This window comes from Haliaeetus albicilla, chromosome 2, assembly GCF_947461875.1.
Source record: "Haliaeetus albicilla chromosome 2, bHalAlb1.1, whole genome shotgun sequence".
NCBI classification, from domain to species: Eukaryota; Metazoa; Chordata; class Aves; order Accipitriformes; family Accipitridae; genus Haliaeetus; species Haliaeetus albicilla.
Genome location: NC_091484.1, coordinates 47,152,127 through 47,173,211, shown reverse-complemented (window position 1 = coordinate 47,173,211; position 21,085 = coordinate 47,152,127). Strand labels below are relative to the sequence as shown.

Sequence of the window (21,085 nt, the reverse complement as noted above, 5' to 3'; positions counted from 1 at the left end):
TTACGTGCAGAAGAAATGGTAGGCTGATAGAAGTTAAACGTGGTCCTCTTGTCAGCAACGTTTCCTGAATTTCTTTAGTTGTGAGATAATAATTGTGGCAAACAGTCAAAAAGAAAAGAATGAAACACAGTAGAGGACACAAAAAATTAGAGTAGAATATTTAAAATAGGCTAATTACTAATGGGATTTTTTGTATGTAAACAACACCCCTTGTTAATTCCAATTTCTGACTTTCTCCTGAAATCATTTTGGCCACTCTCAGACTTGTCAGGAGCCTATCAATGTCTCTAAATTGAATGCATTAGTATTGTCAACATCCACTTCATCCTGTAGTGTCAAAATTGCAAAACACTGCAATTTTAGAAAGAGTATCCATTTGATAATCTTGAACAGAATACATCGCCTTGATGGCATATGCATTTGTAAATGAATATTAACTTTACAAATCCAGAATTTATGTAAGAGTAGACATGTCTCTCCTTGGTGGTCTGTAAATGAGATGGTTTTTTTTTCTGTCAACTTAACTGACAAAAATTCCCCTGTAAGACTTCATGTAATAAAAACAAACCTTGTAAAGAGTGAATAAAAGACAGCGGACACCTTGGGTGGGATCCATCACACCTAATTTTTGTCACCTACATCTGAATGAAAAGTTGTTCTCTGGAGGTATTTCTCTCTGCTGCCCGAACAGGGAGCCGAGGGTAACGCAGTCACCTAAGTTAGGGCAAAAGAGTTTCACTTCTTGTGTGAAAGCAGGATGCTGATACAGATTGCTGTTTGTAGGATGCATCTGTTGGAGGATGCTGATACTGTGTGATGGAGAAAGAAATGTTTTTTGACATTCATTGGAGAAGGAAACGCTTGACGCTGCAGGCACTGAGGCTCTGTGACTCCCGTTGGCTTGGACAAATACTGATGGTGCTTTGTATCTCACGTGATTACAAGTTTAGCTTCCTCCTGCGTGCTGAGCGTCTGCTGTGAGGTGCTGATCAACCTCAAACCTCATTAAAGTCATTGGATAGAGCCCTGAGCTATCTCGTGAGATGAAGTTGCACTATTTATACTCTGAGAACATATGCATACTGTACTATTAGTGCTAATATTTTTGTCAGAACACTTTTTTAAAGCAAAATGTGAGAACATTTGTGGGCAGTAATCGCAAAACAGGGTTGACAGCTCCTTCCTTCTCTTACTCAGTCACAAACGTTTTTCCTTTCAACAGATTATGAAATGTAAATGGAACTGGTCATTTTCAGAAACTAGTGTTATTTGGTTGATAATAGGTGAATACCAAAAGGGAGCTGACAAGGTTATTGCCAAGTAGAAACTGCTAATAGCAGGGTGCCTGCAGCCCTACCTTAAATTGAAAGAGGAGCTATGCAGCCTGAGAGTAATACCTGTGAGTGGGGAGCACATACTGCATTTGCAGAAGTTCATAAAAGACAAGGGGGGCTAAGCCCTCTCTTCCGTCACTACCAGCCTAGGAGTAATATGTCAATTTTTATTTCACCAATAGCCTTCCATCGTCACGGAAGTCAATCAATAATAAGAAATACATATTTTAATGTTAGTATCAAATGTTATTACAAAACTATCCTATGCCTGTGTAATTATCTGTTTAACAGTGGAGTGGCCATGACAACGGAATCTATCTTTAAGTCAACCAAGACAACAGAAACATCTACAGCACAGCTCATCTACCCCAGCTGGAAAAGCCAAGACCAAGTCAACGATAACCTTTCCTCACAGCTGAGAGCTGTGCAGGAAAAGCTCTCTTTCCATGGACATCATGGTTCATGCTGCCCTGGTACTAAGCTATGGGATCTCGGGCAAGAAAAACTACCAGATATTGACATTTCAGAACAAGAAATAAGACATTACAGGAAGTAATAATAATGTCACCAAATCGGTTTTTCCCCCAGAAAATGACTTGCTCAGACACTCCCATGGTGCTGTTCATTGCATTTGATCATCAATGAATCATCATCAGGCCCAAGCTGCCTGCATCAAGCTTATCGACAGAGGCTCCCAGCAGTAACTTCTGCCTGTTCTCCATCACAACTCTGTCATCACTACAGAGCGTGGGATAATAATAAAAAAAAAAGATAGAGCAGAAAGCTGAAACAAATCCTACCTTATGAATCATTATAGTGAGAAAGATTTGTGTAATTTCAGGCTCATTCTTTCATTCAGAATCACATATTATCTGCTAATGCAGTTAATTGTAAAAAGCACATTACAAAACCAGATGCAACTGTCCACCTGAAGAAGCACAATCTGGTCAGGTTTAATGACAGGGTGTTCCTCAGAGAGCTCCTCTTCTCAACTTAAACATAGCTTGTTTTTAAAACAGTAGTTCAGCTAGGAACTAAAGAAATTCACCTATAACATTCTTTACCTTCTAACAATGATTATGACCAACAAATAAGACACACCAAGTGCAAAGGCCAGGCATTTTATTTTTGTAATTATTAAGCACTTTTACAAAGACTAATGCATCTGGAATTTTGTAAGCTAGATATATTTATCATCTGTGGGCAGTTCTTGATATAGTTATGATCTATCCTTGTTTGGATAAAATCCATTTTCTATTCAGGGTAAGTGAAGGAATACTTTAATGCCTGCTAACTTAGTAATGGCAAAGAATAGAAACTACCTTCCAAATTGTGGATCAGCACGACAAGGCTGAAAAAGGTGCTCAGTCCTGTAAGCCAAGATCTGTACAATGAGGTGTGAATACAAATGCACTCCTTTGGTAGAACTGAACATTGTATGCTGGGAAGAAACAAGGACATCAGAAAATCAAGGAGTCAGTAAGAAAACACTGGGAATATATAAACAGGGCACAGAGTGACAGAACTTGCTGCTCGGCTTGAACAAGACTCTGGATAAGACAATTGGTGGTTATAATCAGATAACTTCAGGAGAGACATCTGGTTCAGAATGAGCAAAGAACAAGGTCAGAGATCAGAGCAGGGTTAGTACCCCTGAGGGGTCACTTGCACCATTATAATGGGACATACCAATGTCTTCAACACAAAGTTTAGAAAATTTGGCACCTCAGCAGCAGAAAAAATGGGAAAAAAAGGATCCGGACAAAAAGCAGGCAAGACCACAAGAGTCAGAGGTGTTTAGGATCAGGGTGGAAGAGGATTCAGGACCAAGAGTGAAGGGCAGTATAGGAAAGCAAGGACAGGGCTCAGCTTCAGCTCCAGTTAGTCCAAAGCTAACGGGAAATCTTTCAACAGACATCCAAGCCTTGTACTTAGATCCCCTCTTTATGCGAATGATTGCAAGTTCTGCACAGTTCGCCACAGCATTAGGAGGCACTTAAAAACCTTTGCTTTGTGTGAGTGAAAGAACCACTTTGGGGGCACAGTGCTGCTGCAGGACACTTGTGTGCAGGCTTGGCATTACAAGCAAGCAGCCCAGTACAGTCACTCATTTCACGACTTACTGTGTTCAAGGCAAAAAGATTTGTTTATATTCTCTGCAAATAGGTCAGGATCAAAAAACACTTGACTCTGTCATGTTTCTCAGAAATAGCCCACAGATTTCCAAATATTGGCTAACCACTGGCACTAAAAAAAAGGGGCAATAACATGTTTAATTTTAACCACCTGAATATTCCTATCGAATGTAGGTATGTGTACACATTCCTGAACGCCCAGGCACCGAAAGAGCTAATCACACATTAAATTATCGCCAGTGTGCGGGAAATATATTTTCATTAGACATTTTAAGTATATATAAAACTATTCTTTTTTTAATGTTAGTACAAAATTCCCTATTATCTTTAAAATGTTGGCATCTGTGTTGATTTATTTAGATTGCCTACTTCTGTAGCAGTTAAGTGGTTACTTACAAATTGCGTAAAACTGTCTGATCAGCTAAACCGCTGATCTTTTTTCAGGAGATAAGCAAACACTTTCTGTAAACAAAATCAACAATTATACCCAACCTGAACCATGTAAAATTTTCATGTTCATGAGCTACCGAGCAAGATACTAAAAGGCTAGCAGTCTTACCCAAAAGAAGACCTTTTAACTAATTCTCAGTCAAAACAACAGACATCACAAATAAGTTACCCCCCCACAAATTTCTGTGTTTTTCTTAGAGAAGACAATCTTAAAATTTTAAAGAAGGACTTACTGCAAACATTCTTAGTAAAATACAAATAATTGCAACAGCAGATACTCTTGTAAGCATTAATACATATATAAAGCATATGTAGAGAATTGCACAACACTGGTTAGAAGGGCCACATTTTTTAGGTACATGGTGCATGGATGATTAAAAAAAAAAAAGTGATCTGAAGCATTAGAAGGATCTAGCCCTATAAGGTGACAGATGAGAGGCAGCTGGTATTGATTTCTACAGAGGAGTACAGCATGACTTGAACTTGTCCGAACTTGGAAGATGAAAAGCAGAGCCATGAGTTCCATTGAAAACTGGACAGTAACTTAAGGAACAGACACCAGCTAACATTTGGGGTGTTTATTCATCTTACACAGCAAGTAGATGGCTGCCCCCTTGAACTTCAAGCTGAATTTAAGAATCATCTCTGCAAAATATGTCTTGTGAATCTGCTCTGGATGTGACTAGAAGCATAGGTGTGTTGCAAGATTACACCCGAGAAGAATATTTGAAGGCTCTTGACTGCCAGAGATAATTAAAAGGATCTGCTGTCTGGCAGCCAAGGAACAAAATACACCCAAAAGGACTGATCGTTTCAGCAAAGAGATGGCATATAACATCAACTAATGGGGCAGACTTAGCTTTTGTTCATTCCTCAACAGCTTTCATGGACAAGCATTACTTCCATCTTACTCAGATCCACAAGTTAACAAGCATGTGTATGCTGGAAGTACAGTTTGGTCTTGTTAAACATTAAGGATTTTCTTCTGTTCATCTTGATGGTTTCAGTTTGTGAAATGATGGTTTATGAACTGGATTGGAAAGCGACATAGCTGAGTATCATTTTAATGGTCACACAGTACAGAACATCCTACATGTTTCCTTTCAGTATCATAGCGAGGGAATTGCTCACTGCTTGATGAGCTTTTATACCTCAGTGCACTTTTAACACCTAAGGTAGTTTATAGTGAAGGCAGGGAACTTCCAAAAGCTATTTTTCCACAGTATTAAGGATATGAAGATATGTGTCAACGTGAGAAATGGTTTACTGAATGCTACTGAGTTTTGTATGTATTAGTTTTTTCAACATTTTCAGTATTTTCAGTGTTCCTATTTGACTGGGGGGGGGGGGAGAAAAAAACATTTATGTTTTTTCTCCTAGTGCCTTCACTAGGCACCACCTTAAGTGAGGAACCATGGGGAAGGCAATTTCCCTGTTCTGTCGTGGTTTCCAAAACCTTTTGTGGCCCTCCCAAAAATGACCTTACTGATCTTCTGTGTGATAAATATGCAAGCTTTTTCCATTCAAAAATCCAGTTATTGTAAATTAGAGTGTATGTGAAGGGCATTTGTCATGGTTTAACCCCAGTTAGCAACTAAGCACCATGCAGCCGCTCACTCGCTTCCCCCCCCATCTAGTGGGATGGGGGAATCGGGGAAAAAAAGTAAAACTCGTGGGTTAAGAACAGTTCAATAGAACAGAAAGGAAGAAACTAATAATGATAATGATAACACTAATAAAATGACAACAGTAATAATAAAAAGACTGGAATATACATGTGATGCACAGTGCAATTGCTCGCTGACCGACGCCCAGTTAGTCCCTGAGCAGCGATCCCCCCACTCCCACTCCCCCCAGTTTACAGACTGGACATGACGTCACACGGTATGGAATACCCCGTTGGCCAGTTTGGGTCAGCTGCCCTGGCTGTGTCCCCTCCCAACTCCTTGTGCCCCTCCAGCCTTCTTGCTGGCTGGGCATGAGAAGCTGAAAAATCCTTGACTTAGTCTAAACACTACTTAGCAACAACTGAAAACATCCATGTGTTATCAACATTCTTCCCATACCTAACTCAAAAAACATAGCACTGTACCAGCTACTAGGAAGAAAATGAACTCTGTCCCAGCTGAAACCAGGACAGCATCACAGGCCTAATGGTCAGCAGACACCAGTTGACGATGTGGCAGAGATGAAGCTGCAAGGATGATGCAAGTCTCTTTTTAGGGATAAAAATGTTTTAAGGATTTCAGCACCTCATCTCAGGTTTTATAAATTAAACTTATAAATTACAATGCAGGCATACCACATTCTTTTCTCACTCCCATGACCTTCAGTAAATGTTTGTAATAACTGAGAAAGACAGTGATAAAACGGGGAACGCTACATTTGAAAGAAGAGCTGCACATATTCACTCCAGCAAATCAGTCAAGTCTATAAATCATTTCTTGGTCAGTAGGATTAGGAGTAGACAATGCAGTAGTGGAATAGCAGTACTAGATCTAGCAAAAGCAAGATAAAGGCTGCCTGAATATTACCACCATGCACCACTTCATTATATTTATTAGTACTGAGTGGAATTGACTAGGGCAAGCACAGCAGTAACCAAAACATGGAGGTGTCTCAGAGATGCCTGTTATTTTCCAGTAAAAATTCAGGACTTCCCAACATAGCATTAGAACAGTGACTAGTCTCTTAGAATGTAGTTACAATGCCGATGCTTCCTTTGAGTAAACAGAGGGCAAGAGTACATAATGAAACAAAAGTATGTATCAGTCTGAAGTGTATCGATCTGTCAGAGAAGCAGTGCTGTGTGGTTTCATTAGCCAGTCTGGACTTAGGTCTGTCACATGGCACCCTGTAACTTAACATCCAGCAATACCGCTGACACTGATTCCCAGACTAAAACACAAACCAAACCAAACTAATGAGATTCTTCTCCAAGTTGAAACATATGCAGACACAGTTTTATTTCTAATTTTGAGAAGTGAGTTTTATTTTGAGGGTCACAAAAACCACTGCTTACCACAGCTGGGTTTTCATCTGTTGTATCCCTTGAGCCATCAGTGACATTCAGGCTCAAATTCCAAACCTCCTTCTTTAGCCACCCCCTTTACCTTTTAGTCTTAGCTAGCTCTTCACCAGTCTTGGAAGCAACAATTTTAAACATTTATTTCAGAAAAGCTAACATCTGAAAACAATACAGTGGGAAGAATAAGTACAGTCAATCTTAAAAAAAAATTAAAACACAGCATGAAACTTCTACAGTAATAAGTGGAATATATATCTATAACTACAAATGCAAATTCCAAAGCCTTTAGGTGGAAGATAGCCAACGATTTTTTTTTTGATTGTTTAGATTCCCAAGAACTAAACTGCTTCGAGGCTAACCTTCACCTGGAAGCGGAGAAATAAAAGGAGACACTCCCTTCTCTTCCAAGTAATGAGGAAATCTACCCATAAATTTAGATTAGAAATAAATGTGGTTAAGACAGGTTCCATAGGCTAAAGTGCTTCCTCTGCCGTATAAAACAGTATGAGGAAAAGGGAATTCTGGAGACCGTTAATCATGACCAAAGAGACCCAACGTGGGTCCAGAAAGATGGGCACCCTCTAGCTGAAGGTACTACGAAATGCCACGACTAATGCAAAGACCACGAGGGGAAAGCAGCACTAGAGACACGTGTGATCACCTCAGGACGTGACAGCCCCAGGGAACAGGAGCACCTACCGCGCGAGGGCCGCACAACAGCTTGAACGCTTTCTCCCAGCGGCGAACGCCAGAGAGCCGGTGGAAGCAGCGGCGGGCGCCGTCCCAGATGCGTGTCCTCACTCCACCCCGCCGGCCTCTCCTCGGTGGGCCCGCACGGCGGGGCCCAGCGCCCCTCTCCCTTCGCTGGAGGGGAGCCGGGCGGGAGGCAGGTGCATCCCCTCCCCGAGGGGCTGAGAGAGGCTACCAGTGGGAAGGGTGGCAAGGGGCGCGACGTGACCCGGCGGCTCCCCCGCAACCGGCCGCCAGCCAGTCCCCGCGGGGAGGCGGTGAAAGCCCCGCGGGGCCTAGGCCAGGCCAGGCCAGGCCAGGCCAGGCCCGGCCCGGCCCGGCGCGGCGGGGGCGGCAAGCGGGCCCCGTCTTCCCAGGCGCGCAGCGGAGCCCTTCCGCCCGCCCGCAGCCGCCGGGCAGGGCCGCGCTCCCGCGGCTGCCGGCACCCGCAGAGCCCCGAGGTGGCGGGGGGGAGGCAGCGCGCAGGCGGCGGCCCGGGCACCGCCGCCCCCCTCGGCGGGCCGCGCCCTCCGGCCGCCGCTGCGCCCGCAGCGCCGCCTGACCGCGCCCGCCCCGGGCGGCGGGGCCCGGGCAGCCACAGCCCTTCGGGTTCCGTGCCCGAAGCAGCCTCGCGGGGAGCCTCCCTACCCCTCTGCCCGGGCCAGACGCCCCCTCGGCGCTGTCCCCACCGCGGCCCGGCCCGGCCCGGCCCGGCCCGCTCGGCCCCCAGCGGCCGCGGCGGGGAGCGCGGCGCGGCACAGCCCGGCGGCCTCCCCCCGCCGAGCCGAGCGGCTATTTTTAGTAAATCTCCTCGCGTCGCCACAGGCTGCGATCGCAGCGCGCAGCCCCTCGCCAGCTGCCGCCGCCCCGCGCCGCCCCGCCCCGCCCGCCGCGCACGGCACAAGCTCGCCCCGCCGCCGGCGCGATGGCCACCTAATCGCCGCGGCAGTCGCCGCCGCAACTTTTCCTCGCCGCTCCGCTCCTTCCCCCGCCGCCCCGGTGGAGGATGGCAGTTGGGGGAAGGACTGGAAGTTGCAGCCCGCGAGCGAAGAGATAAGGCGGAGGCGCGGGAAGGTGAGTGTCACCGCCCGGCCGCCGCTCCCCTCCGCTCCCCTCCGCTCCGCCCGGCCGCCGCTCCCCTCCGCTCCACCCGGCCGCGGCCGGCAGCGAGCGCGGGGCCGTGGGGGCCGGCCGGCCGGTCGGTCCCGCCGGCCGGCCGTTGCCTTTGCCTTGCCGGGATGGATGTTTTGGGACCTTTGGGAAGGTTTCGGGAACTTGGGCCGTGTCAGGGCGGGCGAGGTGGCGGTGGGTGGGTGGGTGGGTGGGTGGGGGCGGCAAGTTTTGTTTCGCGGGAGCGCGAGTGGAAGAGGAGTTTTCCGTGCGTCTGCCCTGCCCGGCGTACGTGCGCCCCGCTGGGCCCGGAGGGGGGGTCCCTTTGCGACCCCCTCCTCCTGTGGGGCCGTGGCCGTGTCGCGGGGTGCCGGGGGCACCGCCGGCAGCTCGGGGGCTGTCAGGGGGCGGTCGCTGGAGCCCCAGCGGGCGAGAGGACGGCGCCAGCTCCCCACGGTGGGCTGGGGAGCGGGGAGCTGGGGGAGGGCGTCGGCGGGAGCTGCCCCGTTGGGGGGGCCGAACAGGTGGGGGCAGGCGGCGGGGGGCTCCCCTCAGGGACCGCCGCCGGCCGGTGTCGGCGGAGCTGCCTGGGGCAGGCGGTGGCCGGAGGGCAGGTACGGTTGCATCCCGTCCCGGGTGCGTGGCAGGAGTTGCGTGTCGTTGCGTTTTCGGTGGCAAAGCAGCGTGTGTGTGTGTGTGTGTGTGCGCGCATCCCGGCAAGGGGACTTGCAGGGTATAGCAACGCTGGGCATCGGACGGGTAGTTTCCACGAAGGGTACGGTTGTTTTGACTCGGCTAAAATGTCTGAATTTTGATCGGAAATGGAATGTAATAGCAATCAGTAGTCATTCGTGCTTATCAGTGTTATAGAAAAAAAAAAACAACAACCCGGGTATTGCTTGTCATGCACAAAACACGTATTCGTCTTTGAAAGATTTACACTGAGCCCACGGCAGTTTGTATTTTTAAGTGCTCCAAAGAGGTCTAAAAACACTGTTAAACTATGTGAGAATGTAAGAGGGGAGAAATGTTTAAAACAAGCTGAACATTGAGAAGGAAGTAGCAAAGTGAATCGTGGAGACCTTTTGACATATGAAAATGGCATACGAATGTTCTTTTCTGATACAAAAGCTGTTGAGAATCTCTGTCACAAACGGCACGGAACAAGCACCGACACAGAAACCGAGGAATTTTAAACGTATTTGTCTTTCAACATTGTCAGCTTTAGTTCCTTGACATTTTGTTTTCTGTGACAGAAGAATAGTTTTGTGACAGTTATTCAAGATTTAATTTGCAAGCTCACAAAGGCCTGTAAGCTCTGCTGAGAACTCATGAACAAAAAAGGAAGGTATTTCACATTAAGCTTTTCTAAATGCTCTCTCCCTCTCCTATCTCCTCTCTCCCATTCCCCCCCATCCCTGGCTCCCCAACAGCTTCCCTAGACTTATTGAAGATATTTAAAATTATCTTTTTATTGAATATTTCTAGATTTTCTCTCATGTCCAATGCATGCCTGTATTAGTGGCCCCAACCCACATATGTTTTGTACCCAGAACGCCTACTTTGTTCAGAGAGAAATGCAGGCTTGTTCTCTGTCATAATACCGGAGCAGTCTTGGAAGGGAATTCCATCCCTTCATACGCTTAAGTTTCATCGTTATTTGTATATAATAGATAGGTTTCAACTGCACATAACTTTCCACTGTCAATGGTGCAAATAATACGCTATTTTAACACCTCTTTTTCATTACAATGGCAGAGATGTGATCCAAAACATTGGGTAAAAACCATGTCATGGCCCCAGAGAAAAGCTGCAGTCGGTTATATTTACCTGCCACTGGTGCCAGCTTCTTCATATAAATATTGAAATAGCTCTCTTTTGTATGAAAATGTCATTGTCAGTTCAGAATTCTGAAAAAGAGAAAAACATGCCATTATACTTCCTGGTGACCAAGTTGATGCAAGTGCAGCACCATAGTTAAGCCTACCCGAAACACTGTTCTTGGTGTCATATTCCTTTGTATTTTGGTTTCAAAGTCTATGTGAACATGCAATACACCCAAGTATTTTAAACTTGACATTAAAATGCCCATTTTGAAAACATTAGTGTTTGTTTTTTCATTAACCTGCTTTTCCACTAGTAAAGAGCAGTCTACAGGATGAAACGGGAATAGTAGTTTGTAAGCTGTTGTGTATCTTTTGTTTACCACCATCTTCCTGTGCCCAGAGCAGTTTAAAAACAAAAGTAAAATAGTGTCTTTACTACTGAAAGTCTTGGTACATGCTTCATTTGGTGCAGTTGTTCCTATTAGAATTTTTCTGGGAAAATAGATAATGTTGTGATTGAGTGGCATATATATTTTCTAATTTCTTAATAGAAGATAACATTAAAAAGAGATTCAGTTATAAAAGCTCTGTACTTTCTAAAAAGCATTTGAAGTGGAAAATAATTTTCAGTTGTTCATCTTGCTACCTGCGATAGTCCCATAGAAGTTGTTGTCAAAAATGTAATTTGTATACTGAAAATTGATCAAATTAATGTTTACCCATCATGAAAATGATATGAATCCTGGTGTGAATTACCATGAATACTGAGGGTGACTAAATGTAGTTGGAATAGTTAGTTTCTTAGTATTCAGCTAGTAGTTAGTAGGAGAAATGTAGTTGCAAAAATAATCGAATCCTGTTGTGTATGAAAAACTATAGCCAATGAAAAATGACAAAAAAGTTGGGATGTAGCCTAGTCATCTCCAAAATGGTAAATTAAGCACATATTTACCAGACTGCATGTACTATTGTTGTTTTATATTCACCAGTATTCAGACTAGCTAATTTAAAGCTACTTAGGGTATGTGTATACAAACTGCAGTAGAAAATACTTCTGGCTTGCAGTGTAGTCATAGCTGAATCATGTAGCTGAGAGAGCTTAGTATATCTCAGGAGTGAGGGTTTTTTTCCCTTTTACAGAAGAGGTTTAGACCAGATTTGCTGAGGATTATATGCTATGTCCTATATGCATACTGTTTACATGAAATTAACTTTCCACAGAAATTCAAGTTAAAAGAATGAGTATTTATCAGTTTTCCAGTCTCTTCAGGAGTGTATAAGAAAGTGTTCTTTCTGTTGCTGCATTTAAGTAGGAAGGTACATAATGTATTTGATGAGTTAAATTAAAGATAACTCTCATGTAAAGACAGAACATTGGACTATTCCATAATAAAAGATATTTGTTATGTGTCAAGGTTTCAGTAATGATTTCCAGAGAAGTAAGTATTTTTTTCAAGAGAAAGAAAGTTGCATTGCTGAATCACTTAAGGTTAGGTTGTTTACTGAAAATGATATGCGAGTTAGGCATTTGAGAGCTAACATTACTTGATGAAATCACCTTTCATTTACTCCTATTGGTTTTGAGGTTTTGAATTAGGATGATCATATATGACCAAAGAATTTATCACTTATTTGATGTAACTTACTTGGATTGAATGTGTTATGTTGTGTACATCAGCACATGCTGGGCAGGACTGCACTAGTGTTGACTGCATTATTACAACTTTTATACTATTATGAAGTTTATTTGTACATGCTAATCCATAGCTTCATCTTCAAGCAGCTTAAAAATTATAGCGAAACAGTGCTTAATTACTGTTCAAAAATAATGTTTCAATACTTTCAGGCCATGTTAAAATCCTTCCAGCTACAAGGTATGATCTAACTTTCCTGTGAAGACATACCCAAACTTCTCCATGCTTCTCCATTTTTATACAATACATAGTTATGTAATATTTTGCCCAAGAAGTTTGTCAATGCAAAAAGTTAACATGAGTTCAAAAACGATTTAGACAAATTCCTGGAGGAAAAACGTATCAAAGGCTAGAAAGCAGAGAGATAATGGTTCTGGATCAGAATGTCCCCAACCTGCAAATATTCTGGAGACTTCAGAGTATTCCAAGGAAGCACCATTACAAGGTTGCATTGTGCTTACTTACTTTTCCTTACTCATTTGCTGTTGTGCGTCTGGGGACAAGATATTGGGCTAAACAGATCTTTGGTTTGATTAGGTTTTACTGTTCATACATTCTTACACAGTCGAGACTGGCAAGGTGGAATTATGCTATTTAGAAATTCCTTTATGGGGAAAAGTGATTGAAAACTTTTGTTACACAATCTTTGAGATCAGATGTTTACTTATCTTGTAAGCATTAATTCAATGTATTACGTAGATTATGAGCTGGGAAGGTAGGAAGCAAATATTTGTTCTTATTTTCCAGTAATTTCTTGTTAATGGTGGTTTTCAATATAAATATTAACATTTATCACTCACAAATCATGATACATTGTTGAAGTTCCTTTATAATGTCTAATAACTATCAGGATAGTTTGCTTTTAAAGCTATTGCGTAAATGTAAACTATTTTTGTTTAAGGAAATTAAATGGCCTTCAGCAAAGGTAGCTCAGAAGTGCCTGTAAGAAGATGACTACTTACAGTACGTCTTTTATTTGTCCCTAGTTCTTCAGTCTTGGAGTAGAAGATGCTGGATTCTGTATGTCTTAATTTGATTTCTGCTCTGAGACTCTCAGTCTTTGTTTTAGTTTATTTCAGTTCAAGATACAGAGTGTTCTTTCTCTAGAATGGATGACTGTCACTCCTGGGGCTTTGTTTGGACTTGAGTCCTTTATCTGGCTCAGGCTGAGCATGCGTGAGTCTCTACTGTCATGTTCACCAAGTCCGTCTTCTGTTGCCATGCTGTTTTAACCTGGAAGAAAGAAGGCCTTGTCTAATGAGTGTCTTGAAAAGGTGGTGCTTGGTACACTAGAGAAATTGGCAGCCCTGAAGGGTAAGTCAGTCTTGTGTGCATGCAAGATATGAGACGACTTGAGACTGAACTTATTCATAAAGAAGGTGGTGTGCTGCACAGTGCCTTTGGTGCCTCAACCTTCTGCAATACCAAGGGTCTTCCATTTGCAGCTCTGTGCTCTGCCTTTCCCTTGCAGCTCGGTAGCCTTTCACCAAAGCTGCTGGGGCAGTGTCTCCCTTGCTGTCCTCGTGCTGTTGGTCTCGTACTGTTGTTCTCATGGCTTTGCACCTGTACACCCTGATGCCACTGTTATGTTAGGTTTCCTGTGGGAAGTGATTGCCACTGATGTAAGAGTCACTCTTTCACCATCCTTTTCTTGCACCGTTTTTTGCAGCTTTTAGTTTGCATTAGGAGAAAGACAAGTATCTGATAAGCGTTACCCAATAATATACGCAAAGCTTAACAGACAGTTAGCTTGCAAGATCAGCCTCTGATCGAAGACTATTCCAATCAGTGCTAATAGCATCATAAGTGGGGACAGGCAATAGGGTGTTTGAACAGATCATGAGGAAATCTATATAGTTTCTCTGGGAAAAGTAGTATGGTGGACCACCTGATGGCACTGGAGAGGATGCCTGAGAGAGGATGTTTATTGGGGAGACCCTGTCAGTTCTCTTCTTGGCTAGCCACTGGAGGGAGTTTTGACTTTCCCCTTTCTATTTTCTCCTTTTGCTCTTCCAGTTCCCTTTCCCTTTTTCTGTGTTTTTCTCTTTTTATCTCTGCCCTGCCCCCCCCCCCCCCCCCCCCCCCTTTTTCCCCAGAATAAACTATTATTGGAGTTGATGCATGTCATCAGCTATAAACTCTACAAGTAAATCGAGAAGGGATGGAAAGATACTTGCAGACTTGTAATGAGAACTCTAGGTAAGTGTGCTAATAGATTGGTACATGGTCAATTTATACCTGTTTAAATACAAATTATCTTATAACTTTCCTGGTTTTACTTTTTGGTAAAGCAGAAATCATACATCCTCTAAGTTTTCATTTAGTCAGACTGAGTTTACCCTTCTGATTTATTTTCATGCAAGAATATCTCTATTCCTCCAGATATCTTTGTGCCCTTCTTTGTATCCTTTTTAATCTGAATTTATATTTCTTCAGCAAATGTGACCAGAATGGTAGTCTGTGCCTATAGAATTCTCATTAATGCCTTGTCCAAGGGTGGTAATACTCTATCTTTTTTATAAAAAGCTGGACTGATGTGTCCTAGGATGTTTTCAGGTCAAACTGGAAGTTTCATTTCCTGTTACTTTGTAGTGCTCATGATTACACTAAATCACAGAAGCATTCAAGTTGGAAGGGACCTTAGGAGGTCTGTAGTCCAACCTCTTGGTCAGAGTAGAGTCAACATTGAATTCAGACCATGTTGCTTAGGGATTTGTCCAATTCGGTCTGGAAAACCTCCAAGGAAAGAGATTCCACAACCTCTCTGGACAATCAGACCCAATACTTAATTATCCTCATAGCAATTTTTCTTCTTTTTGTTGAGACATAACCTCCCCGTTTCCATTCATGACTGTTGTCTCTTGTTCTTGTGCCATACATGTCTGTGAAGAGCCTGGCTCCATGTCATTGGTAACCTTCTCATAGGCACTGGCAGGCTGATGTTTGGTTCCCGCTGAAGCTATCTTGTCTCCAGGCTGAACAAGCTCAGCTCTCTCAGCTTCTACTCACAGGGCAAGTGCTCCAGCCCCTGACTATGTTGGTGGACTCAGGAGGAGGCATCTTTCAGTTATTGGAAGCACCAAGAATGGATGCAGTATTCCAAAGGAGGTCTAGTGCTTGAGTAAAGGGGAACCCTAAAACTTCATATTGGTAAATCTACCAAGTAGTAAATAGCACAAGATTCTGAAAATCCATGAATAAGGCATTGAGCAGAACTGTACTGTCTTGACACTGTAAAATTAATACAAGCTATTACGTGCTTTTAAGAATTTGTTATTGCAGCTTACATAGAAACACAGTTTATTCGATAGTTCTTATCAGAAAAGTTCGTAAGTCATGTTATTTTGGAGTAGGGCAGTAATGTGACATTGGAATTTTAAAACACTTTACATGCATTCAAATATCTCCTTTATAGAAGCATATGAAGAAAATGACATGACACAGATAGTCTGTATGTCTAGGCTTTTAATTATACAAAACTCTTTATTCAAGTTTTTGACAGTTATCATTAAGTCACCAGGGTGCCTAACTATTGAACTGAAGCCTTGCTTTTGACAAGAGGTGGGTAAACTGCAGGTGCGAATTTTAAGATTTCCAAGGAAAAAAAAAAGAAACACTAAATTCCAAATGGAAAATAAGCAGCATGCGCATAGTAACTGTGTTTAGTGTGTAAAATGTATAAATTATTGATATTTTACCTGATTCATGGATAGATAGCTATTCAGTTGTTCATATATAGCTTAAAATTAGAGGAATATGCTGACAATATACAATAGATACAGTTATCACTTTAATCTTTTATGCTTCCTCTTTTGGTAGACAATATAACATTGTCTACATTGAATAATAAGCCATACTATTAAGAGTAAGTGAAATTTTGATATTTCTGTGTTGGAGTTGAAGCTGGGTTTTTTTGGATATAAATAGTTACTCTCTATATTCTCTGAAAACATATTATAAATTCAAAGATCAGTGAGTTGAAATGGAAAATAATATTCAATAGCTAAAACAGATCATAAAGAGTCTTCTAATGTGGGTTAGATCTGCCCTGTTGACCTCCATCTTACACACCAGGGATCTAGCTGGAGGTTGCCATTGGATCCTTTTTGGCCTCTGTGTACTCAGTTTTCCTTCCATAAAAATCAGAATAAGTAGGGAGCGGTGGGGAACTGAAGTTCAATCTCATCAACAGCAACGGAGTGAACACATGGTCAAGATGAAGTCCTGTGGCAATCAGGGCCACAGAGCGGACAAGAGTGAATAGTTTGGAGGGGAATCCAAACCAAGATATGAGTCAGAGAAAGGTATTTTCATTTATAAATGAGATATCTAGGTTTAATTTATGGATACTGTCTGTAGTAGCAGCCTGGCAATCTATTCCTGTTGCACGGGTACATTCCTTGCTTGAAGGTGGACAATTTGCACTGAACGCAGAGCACTGTTGAACGTAATGTAACAAAGAAAAAGCTGAGTAAAACTTTTCAGAGGTGCTAGTTCTTCCTATTTCAAACATATTAGTCTCTTATGAAGATCTGTGAATGAAGTAAGCATCAAAGAGAATGTTCAGCTGCGCTCAATAAATCCAGGTTTTCTACAAAAAGTCTCTTGGAAGAATATGAAGTATCCATATTTGTTTGCTGTCACATACACCTTGTCTCCCACTCCATCTGGCTATACTTTTTTTTTTTTTCCTCCCTGAAGGAAAGAAGTTAAGAGTCCTGATCTGAAAATTTTATTGAATATTGTTATCTTTTAGTAATTTGAAACAAAAGAGTACAAAGCTTTGGAAAATGAAGTTACTAAATGCTTTTTTTGGTCAAGAAGCTTTCATCAGATACTAGTGAAAAAGGTACAGGATTAATGTGATTAATGGGTGTGTAACCCTAGGTTTTTGCTGCATTTCAGTGAGATACGTATGACTAGAGCAATACCAGTCTATTAATGTGATGAAACTTCTTTAGGACTTCTAAAAGCTGATCAACCATTCTTTTTGCTTGTGCTAATGCATGTCATTGATACTGATTCAGATTATGAAGAAACTGCAGATTTCAAAAGAAGGTGATAGGAATGGGTATCTCTAAACAATTTGCTGAGGAGGATACTGATTTTAAGTGTTGGGACCTCAATTGAAAATAATGAGATCAGGATGTCACCTTTGCACATGAAATTTTCACCTCTGATGGGCTATTTGTATTGGGAGAAACAGGTAAGATTACAAGGAGAGCTTGTGAAAGCCCTGTTCAAGGTTCAGATCTGCTGAAGACATGCACTGTGGAAGACTGTAGTATAGTCATCTCTTTCCCAGCCAGGAGCAGAAATGGCAGGGAGCATGGAAGTTGTTGGGATTGCAGCTGGCAGCAGTTAAGTGCTCATTTAGTCATTAGAGCTACCCAGAGAGGCTGATAGAATTTAGACAGACCATCAAAGCAGTGGAGGAGCTAAAAAAGTGTATAAAAAATAATTCTTGATGATTCTTCTTTGCCATCTTTTGTCAATTACCTTTAAATAATTTTAACAGATTTTGGCATGCACTCTAGGTACATTTTCCCTACACCAAAATATCTGCATGCTTCTGTCCCCCCCCATCACTAGTTTTCCTTAGTGATGCCTAAATATAAGTTTGTAGCCTCCTCAGTGTATTCTGATTACATGAAAACAGAGTGTGGTGGTATGCGTAGGAGATTTTTTTGGGTGTCTGGCAAATGAAATCATTTTTCTCTAGGCCACAAAGTAACAACAGAGCTGCTTCCACAATTTCACTGCAATTTTTATGGAGAGTCTGTATACATAGCATGTGAAAAATGTGAAAGTGCTGATTGACTTTGTAGTGACAAATCGAGTGTCATTTTTGACTCTGCTTCCCGTTTACTTATCCTCAGAATGGTCACCAGTACTTTTGGAGAGAGCTGCTGGGATGTTTGTTGCCTGTGAAGTCTGTATGCATAATTTCTCCTCACTCCTTTCATTTCTGTGGAGCGTTTGTATTGCTATCTTTGTAAGAAGAGACTGGGCTGGGGGAGAGGACAGGAGACACAACTGAGAGCCTGTCTTTTTAAGGTGACATTTGGGCCATAACTTAGGTTTTATGTGTGGAAGTGTCAGAAAGGTCAAAATACACTTCTGTATAGATAATGAAGCAACATAATAAATCCATTATTGTGTTAAGAAAAAAAGCTATGTATTCTTTGCAGTGATTTCAGTCTAAGTACTTCAACAGAGAGCCTGAAAAGGCATATTTTTCATGTTTTAAGGCCACAGAAATATAATCAAAACAAATGAAAAGTAAGCTAGATTAAAAAAAATACTTCAAATTATGCTTGGCTGCTCTGATGGAGGGTGACTTTCTTGCATGAAATTGATTAACTGTGATATGTAAGCTGAAGTATTTCTCTTACATCATCATATGATTGCTTCTTTTTCAGGTCCCTATTGCTATGGTACTTATACAGGGATTCTATATTACTCTCCTTTGTGAAAAAGAACACTATATAGCTTCCTGCTCCAGATATGTTAAAATCAAGATAATAAAAAGACCAAAATCTGTTGTGGTATATAGTTATATTCTAGAGTGAATGGGAGCTGCATAGATTGCCAAGGGCAGAACTGGGGTCTAATCTGTTTATCTTTTGTTCATATTTGTTTTGTTTGTTTTGTTTTTTTTTTAAAATCATACATCATGAAGGGATGTGGAATATGTGCTAAGCACACACAAATCAAAGCAAAGGCTATGACTCTTCATCCTTAAAGCGGTTACTGAACATGAGTGCACTGATATGTCAGATTTTCATATGCAGGCTATTATTCTCTTATCTACAGACTTTTTCCACTAATGTTGCTGCTTCAGTTAGGCAAAGGAATAATTAACTATGCTGATATTAACAGAGCTGATATTACTGACACATATCAAGGTAAATAAAATGAGAATCTGACTTGCATCAGGTTGAAAATGTGTTAGCTAGCGATTCAGTCTAATTATACTGAATTAAATCTAATTGCATATCATCATCCAGTCCCCGGAATTTTAATAGTAATTGGATTCTCACACTTTGGGTGATTTTTAAAAATCTGAAGCATAACGTAAATTCTGTGGAACTTTTTCTGTAAAATTTAAGCTTCTGGAAAAACTAAGCACTGAGTAAAGACAATTACCCATTTTGGTCAGGAAGCTTTTGTCAGAAACTACTAATAAATACATAGGATTAATGTGAATAATCAGTGTATAACTCTAGGTTTTTCACCTGTTTTATTATATATTATAATACTTTATTATGTAATACAGAATTAAAGAAGTTTCATATTTTATTATGAAAGGGGGTACTAATAATAGTATTTCTATTTTGAAAGATGACTGCTACTTTTGAATTCTCTAGGTTTACCCTGGTGTAGAATAGTGTTGGCTGTGGCATCACTAGAACTACAAATATAGATACAATTTTTGTGTAGAAGACGGATGAAGAAATAATTGTCCCTGAATCAGGAATTTGTGTGGTTCTAACCATTTTCCAACTGGTTAATTGTTTAAAGTCAAAGTAATGCTGTGCATATGGGCAGTAAGCATTGATGCTACATAGCAAATGGTACTTGAAACCAGTTATGTTTCATTCTGCATCCATCTCTAAAAAATGTATTAATTAGACACTAAGAACAGTGCTGCCAGAAGAAATAAAGGGAAATTTAAGGAGTGAAAAATATTTTTTTTTAATCTGGAATAGATGAGGAAGCTCTTTGGTTTAGTAACTGCAAGCTTACTCCGTGCTGGGGTTCCTGTTTCCTAACAGTAATAGATTGGAATTCTGTTGTTTTGCTTTACATTGATTTTTTTTCTTTTGCAGTACATCTGAAAATTAATAGAAGCTTTGCCTATTTTATTACAGTTCTGTAGTAAAAGGAGAAAAAATAACTTTCATCCTAAGAATTGCATGTGAGAATAAAGCCAGTAAAATCTTAATGATTTAAGTGGAAGTGAGTATTTCTGGGAAGCAAATGGAGGCTTTGGGCTTGGATATAAGAGCTAATATAGGCAACTGGATTAGTCAAGATCATATTGGCTGATGACAACTAGAAAATACTCAGAGCCAACCAATGTCACTGACAGAGAAGTATTACCTGGGAGCAATAGGAAGTGAATATAACCAAAGAACTCTTCGTCTCCATCCTGCCTCTAACTTCACCCTGGAAGCTTCAAGAAGAGGTCACTACAGAACTGTTCTCCATGGCATGGTATCTTGGATCTGTTCCAGAGAGTCTCATTTTTTTTCTCTCTCTTACTTGATCAAGAGTCATAGCCAGGTTCATACCAACACCTTATATACTGTGGAAGGAAAACAGCCCTTTCACATAGCTATGAGATATATCATGAGTCAGATAAATATTGAAAGAGCTAATGGAGTCTCAAAGTAAAAAAAAATAAAATTTCACCACATATTTGTTATTTGAATACCCATATTCCCATTGTGCTGGAAGTGTATAGGATGTACAGAGTTGAATAATTAATGTCTGGATAGGCAACAGCATCAAATAATAGTGAAGCCTGATTATTTCTTGATTTTTTTTTTTTGAAGGCCCACTCTATTTTGGGGCTGAGTTCCTGATTAGAAAGAGTCATCTTTCATGTCCCAATAGAAATAAACTAGATTTAATAGTATAATAGAATTTATTCAATATTCAGTGCATAATTCCTGGAATGAAAAAGAATCAACAGAATAGCCCTCCATTCTGTGTAAGGTTGTAAAATCTGTCATTTTGTTACAGAACGGGCTGTATTTTCCCTTATTTCTTA

The 21,085-nt window shown here is 41.4% G+C and overlaps 1 protein-coding gene across 3 annotated transcripts in view; it reads left to right on the top strand.

Moving 5' to 3' along the window:
- Positions 1–8,578: 8,578 nt before the first annotated feature.
- Positions 8,579–21,085, top strand: part of HDAC9 (histone deacetylase 9) — a 499,915-nt gene continuing 487,408 nt past the window's right edge. For 2 of the 3 annotated variants that reach the window (XM_069773840.1, XM_069773846.1), the window contains exon 1: positions 8,580–8,750. The gene's annotated coding sequence lies outside the window, so the exon portion shown is untranslated. Of the gene's footprint in view, positions 8,751–21,085 lie in introns of all 3 variants that reach the window. The other variant, XM_069773867.1, reaches the window with a different exon arrangement.